General features: G+C 37.5%; 1 non-coding gene across 1 annotated transcript; it reads left to right on the top strand.

Moving 5' to 3' along the window:
* The first annotated feature begins 316 nt into the window (after positions 1-316).
* LOC142167613 (U2 spliceosomal RNA) lies at positions 317-512 on the top strand. Its single transcript, XR_012697708.1, has one exon. It is a non-coding gene; the product is annotated as a U2 spliceosomal RNA (small nuclear RNA).
* The last annotated feature ends 6,413 nt before the right edge of the window (positions 513-6,925 follow it).

Raw genomic sequence — 6,925 nt, 5'->3', positions numbered from 1 at the left:
AGTGCTAATAGTGTATCTGCAACACATGACATGCCCTTATTGGTTATTGATTGACCCTAAATACTCGATAGGGATAAGTTATTAACTAATTTAATTCTCACTTTTTGAACTGTTGTTAGTTCTTAAAAACTAGTGTGGGGCATAAATATATGCTACACTTTGTACAGTCAATTAAAGTGTTTCAAGCTACTCTGCCTTTGCTCTCTCTCTCTTGTAGGAAGTATTGCAGTATTCTCGCAGTCCCGCACCGAAAGAAGCAAATAAGTCGACAGTTGAGAGGAGCTATAAAAGGCGAAGCCCGTTTACGTTTTGAAGCATACCTTTCTCGGCCTTTTGGCTAAGATCAAGTGTAGTATCTGTTCTTATTAGTTTAATATCTGATATGTGGATCATTGGTCCATACGATATTAACTTAATTTTTTAAGGGGGAAAATTCACTAAGGTAGCTTGCTATCTGGGGTTTCATGCGTCGCCCATGTGTTGCACTGTTGCTTGGGCCTGGCGCACCCCTCCAAATCAAGTTAAATATTTCGATACTTATCTGGGCTTAATTTAAGATCTTCAGCCCAGTTCCAGCAGTACATTCTATTGCCTTGTCTGGAAACTTTTGTAAGAAAAGAAATTGACCGTAAAAAAGTTAAATCTCAAAAATACATTTTGTTGCACCAAAAATGAACAAAATATTTGAAACTTAATCTGAAGTGTTAAGAGAGCGCATATGAAGTGCTGTTTCCTTGAGTTTTTCACAATGCTCGATACAAGAATAGCATTGCTAAAACGAATTCAAGTAATATGCCTAGTTGCCTACACACTGGCATAAACTAGACATGTTAAATGGGTTAACCGGCCCACATAACCCATTAAAATTGACCGTTTAACCGGTCCATGACCTACGAAATCCTAACCGGACCAACCCATTAATTTAAGGAGTCTGGGTGGGGCTATAATATTTTGACCCACTGTACCGGACCCGAACCGGTAGCTGACCCACGGGTCAACATGCCCGGACCAGCTCACATATATATATATAATTAAATCCAAACATTGAAGAAAGAATATAGTACCACACACTATGAGGCGTCTTGTCGAAATAGTCGAATTACATATGTTTTAGACTACTAGTTATAGAAATAGTCTAATTCCATGTTTCTCAATTTTTAATGTTAATAAAGTATGATTTTTCTTTTATTTTTATTCTAATTGGCTTCAAGGACATGTAGTAATTTCAAGTTTGTATATATGTATAAAGTTTAAAATTTGTAACATTTATTAGTTTTTAACTTTTTTTTTAATTAAATTGGATACAACCCATTAGGGCCCGGGTTAAGGGGTTACGGGTCTCGATCGGGTCAACATATTTTAATTAATGGGTCAAATCCGGACCGCCCCTTATAAGAAAATGAATCGGACAGGCCTGGTTAAGGATCTACGGGCCAAGAGTCAACGGGTTCAGGTCCGGCTCGACCCATTTAACAGTTCTAGTATAAACAATAATAAAAGCATAAATACAAATGTGACTCCATATAAACTTTAAATCGCATAAAACTAGAGAAGGATATGGATCGATTATATATGAATTCTTTATAACTATTCTGCTAATGAAAATCAATTCCATTTTCAATGTTTAAAGGATTTAAGATGTTCTCATTATTTTTACGCTGATATCAACTAACCACAACCTCCTCTATTTGTTCGAAGATGGTATGGCTATGCGAATCGATAAATGAATTGGCATAGGTGGAAAGACTGACTCCGTAATTAGGCTAAAATAATTTTCCCGCAATTGGCAATAATAATTTTTTTGGACGAAGATGCTTAAGTTTAAGCAAATTGTTAACTCAAGTATTACCTCTTACTCTAAAACTAAAAAAATGTATCAAACTAAAGGTAAAGTATCTGTAACTACATCATTCTTAATATCTTTAATCTCATAGAAAATAATTAAAAGATTTATCTGTAACTACATCATTCACTGTCGAAAAGGCTACACCATTAATATCGTTCCCCCGAAAATCATGTTGATCGTCAGACGAGGAGTATCTTCTCCTACTTTTGAAGGTTCCATGTTATCCCGGTTGTGACCGTAGTTGTTCTAAACCCGATCACTTAAGAATTCTCTGGGATGTTCATTTTTCAGCAATGTTGCCACCTCCTCGCACAGATGTCGGCAGTCCCTAGTCCAGTGGTCGTTGGTCCTATGGTACTCGCACCATAGATTAGAATCCCTCTGACTCGGGTTGGATCTCATCGGCCTAGAAAATCGTACTTCATTAATATTTCTCATTGTTGATACCAGTTCCACCACGCTGACGTTGAAGTTGTATTCGGATAGCCTGGGGTAGGTGGAGTCTCGGGAGCCGGATACCTCTTTGTCCTACAATGATATGTTATTTCGGCATCGATTAGCTCTCCTATCGGCAACAAATCTATCCACCGACCAGAAACTTCTATCGCGTCTTTCGACCCTTTTATAAGGCAAAAATCGACCTCTAGAAGATCGTCGGTCTGCGTCTTAAACTTTTCCTTATTCTTCTCATGGTCCCAACCCTTAGTTTAAGCCGAAAAACCGAGTTGGTCATACTCAATTCTTATCTTGGACTCGTAGCGGTTGTGAACATCTGCCAGTGTTGTTGCTTGGAACTCAAGCAGACTTTCTTTCAATTTCTAGGAAGCGTTAAAACTCCTCAGATTCAGTCCTTTAGTAAATATCTTAGTTGCCCATTCATCCAGCACGACCGGTAGCAACATCGTTTCCTTATGGAATCTGATTACGAACTCCCGCAGCAATTCGAATTCTCCTTGCGCAATCCTGAATATGTCGGCCTTTAGGTCCTGTACCTTCCTGGCCCCGATAGGGGCATTGATAAAATAATCTGCGAGTATCTCGAAGGAATCTATTGAGTGCTTGGGTAAAAGCGAATACCATGTCAGAGCCCATTTCGTGAAGGTCTCCCCGAATTTCTTCAATAAGACTGACTCAATCTCGTGTGAAGCTAAGTCGTTTCCCTTCATCATCGTTGTATAGGTGGTTATGTGCTCCTGAGGATCCAAAACCCAATCATATTTTGGCATGTCTGGCATCTTGAACCGTTTCGGGATCAACTCCGGTGCCCTTGGTTTGAACGACAACTAGGTGTATTTCTTTGAATCTGGTCCTTTCAATACTGGCGGCGCACCCGAGATTTGGTCAATTCGGGCATTTATTTCCCTCATAAACCGCATAAGTTCGGTTTTAAAAGGCTCATTCTCATTATTGTTACCGGATCCGCTACCGTTCCCCCCGACCCTATTGAATCCGACCTCGCCCTTTGGGGTGTTGTTATCAACCCTCTGTGTTGTTTGGTTTGCGGGAGTACCAGGATGAACTTGACCTCTTCCATTTGCGTTGTTGGAAGCACTCGACAACGCCTGCCTCAACTCCGTCATGAACTGATCCTGTCTCGAGAATGGCCCATAATAGCCTTTTGTTGCTCCCTCAGGATTCTTATTGTTTCTGCGACGTGCTCGTCTTCAGCATCATCATGAGTTGCTTCCCGAACATGTGGTGGATATTTCCCACCATGGAACGATGTGGCCTCAACCCGCTCATTACGGGTATCATTGATCAAATCTTCGTGTTGAGGTTGATTTTCTTGGGCCTCAACATTGTGTGTGATGTTGACATCGTTATCTGCCATTTTTTTAATGATTTTTCGCTAAGAAACAAAGAATCAAACATGTTAGTAATAGATGCAATGATCAACTCAATTACGCAGTTGTCTAAGCCCCATGGTGGACGTCAAACTGTTTATCCGTAAAATAGTATTGTTGAATTTATATGTGGTTTATTGACAAGCGAATTGATTTGATCTCAAAATGATAAATAAATTAAATAATACTGCAAGACTTAACATTGAAATCGTGATAAGATAGTATATGGCTTTGTTCCGGGAGCAGAGCTTTCGAAGACAGTAATATCAATATTAATAAGCAAAAAATAAAATGTTATTGAGCTTTTGAATAGTATACTGCATAAGTTTGTCAGAAAATGCGTGTCCCCTCTAATGGATGCTGAACTCGCTATTTATAGTTGCGCCTTGGGAATAAGGTCCTATGACAATTATGGGGGTCATTGAAGAATGTGTAACGACAGGCTATGAATGTCATGTTCTCTATAACGGACTATGTACTTAATACTACAGAATATTCTCCATTGAATGCTACTGGGTTGCATATATTTATTTGTCTTTATGAGCAATATTCCTTCCGGGGACAACCGAGATTGCTGCCCACAGACTTGATTTCCACCTGTTTCACTTTTCATCTGTCTCCGGTTCCATGTATCGCTTTATTATGCGAGTATTTAACATGAACATATTTTGTCCTATATAGAATTCTATATGAGAATATAGATGATATTACATATATGCATAGTTCTATAAGTTTCATGACTCAAGGAATTAGAAAATCTAATTTTATTCACTTAAAGTGACTTAACAATTAAGGACCTTCATTACAGGGAAAAAAATTAAAAAAATTAAAAAAAATTAAGGACCTTCATTGAAATGTCCCTTGATCGTGACTCTTGTGCTTTTCGGGTATATCTTAGAAAATATTATTTTTAGTACTATATAAGTCTTTACCAAAATAGTCATTCACATTTTTCTTCCTGAGTAATAAATGTTACTTCCTTATCATTTGATAAGACTTTTTACAGAATACCGAAGAACTACTGTCTGAAATCTCATTAAAAATTAGATGTTCTAATGGTAAGTATTTACACACCCCAAGTACCGACACTAAACCATGATTAAAGTGCTAAAGTGTATATGCAATGTTGGGATTTTAAGCTTGTGTAGTTTAAAGAGGGTGAATGAGAAATGGAGGAAAAATAAAATATTTGAGTTTCCTTTGGGAAAGGGACATTGTCCCATATCGGAGGAAAAAAAGGCTTTTGATGGGTATATATATAATTGCTCTTCTTCTAGCTCTTAAAGAGTTAAGAAAAAGGCAAGCCTTGCGCCGTCGTCGTCGCTCGGCTTCGGCTTCGGATTCAATCCGGAATAACCCATGACCCGCGCCCCGGTTCGGTCAGGCCCGTTTTCTTTCCCGGATTATTTTAATTTTTCCGCAATATTTCAAATACCCATTTTCAACAGCCATGGCTGTTTCTGAAAGGTTGGAAACCTTTTCAGAAATAATGCCAGCAACTCTATAAATAGAGTTTGAATCCCAGAATCTTTTCTTACGAAATTTTCTGAGCTTCTTCTTCTTCTTCGTCTGCACAATATTTTCCAGTGTGTTTTACGACCATTGAGTCGTTCGCAGTTCATTAGAGTTTTTGGTACCAATACACTGGTGAGTTAAATCGTTCTATCCTGGGAGGATATATTCCAGCACCTCGGGTACTTGAGGGGAATAATTTTCTTAAGGACATAGTGTGTATTCAATGGGCTCAATTTGTTCCTATACTGCTTTTTATTTTTCAGAATCTATTTCATTAAACAAGTATTACTAACTTTCTGTTTTGTTTTTTCAGAAAGTTTAATTGTTTATTACAGCAATACAGGGTTATAATATTCTTAAGGAATTTTTTTTATTCTGTATTTTGTTTGTGGAGATTAAAACCTGTATGGTTTTCTACTCCTTCTGAATTTTACTATTTTGATTTGAAGATATAAAAAATTCATCAGAGTATTGAAATTCGTAAAACGATTTGAAGAACATAAAAACTTCATCGTTTTTCTGTGAAACAGTATATAAAAACTTCGGTTTTATTTATTATACATACTGTTTTTGTTAATAACAATATTGTTTACTGTTCTGATTTTGCCATTAATTGAACTCTTCTGTTGTTTACAGTGAGAAATGGCAATTGATAACGGAAATTCTTCTGCGACTATTGCGGCAACGACGATAGCCTCGTCAAGCCGGAAAACAAGTTTGCACACTTTCTTTTCTTTACCAGTTACCACAAAATCCTCAGGTTGTTCCATGTATATCTCTTCCTCTAATTCTCCATTTAAGAAAGCTATTTTAACATCCATTTGATGGATTTCAAGACCATACACGGCCGCTAGTGCCACTAACACCCTAATAGATGTTATCCTCATTACTGGCAAGTAAGTGTCAAAGTAATCAAGGCCTTCCTTTTGTCTATAACCTTTGACAACAAGTCTTGCCTTATATTTGTCAATAGTGCCATCAGCTTTCACTTTCCGTTTAAAGATCCATTTCGAACCTAAAGACTTATTTCCCGGAGGAATATCTACCAATTCCCATGTATGGTTATCCAAAATTGATTGAATCTCACTATTGACTGCCTCTTTCCAAAACGTTGAATCAGAAGATGATATAGCTGCTTTAAAAGTTTGAGGCTCATTTTCAAGCAAGAATGTCACAAAATCTGGTCCAAAGGAAGTAGATGTTCTTTGACGTTTTGCTACGCCTTGGATCTTCTATACTTGGAGTATTTTCCTTTGGTTCTTCCCGAGGTCGTTTAGGTCTTTCACTTAACGACTCACATTCAGTTTTATACGGATAGATGCTTTCAAAGAATTCAGCATTATCTGATTCCATTACCGTATTAACGTGAATTTCGGGATTATCGAATTTATGAACCAAAAACCGACATGCTTTACTGTTTGTAGCATATCCAATGAAAACGCAATCAACAGTTTTTGGTCCGATTTTAACCCTTTTAGGTAAAGGAACTTGTACATTTGCTAGACACCCCCACACTTTGAAATATTTCAAGTTGGGTTTTCTTCCTTTCCATTTTTCATATGGAATAGATTGCGTTTTGCTATGGGGTACTCTGTTGAGTATTCGGTTAGCTGTAAGGATAGCTTCGCCCCACAAACTCTGTTGTAATCCGGAACTTATTAATAAAGAATTCATCATTTTCTTTAATGCCCGATTTTCCCTTTTTGCAATTCCATTGGAT

The sequence above is a fragment of the Nicotiana tabacum genome, chromosome 12, assembly GCF_000715075.1.
Source record: "Nicotiana tabacum cultivar K326 chromosome 12, ASM71507v2, whole genome shotgun sequence".
Taxonomy (NCBI): domain Eukaryota; kingdom Viridiplantae; phylum Streptophyta; class Magnoliopsida; order Solanales; family Solanaceae; genus Nicotiana; species Nicotiana tabacum.
The sequence above is the reverse complement of the archived record's forward strand: the minus strand, read 5'-3'. Positions and strand labels throughout refer to the sequence as shown.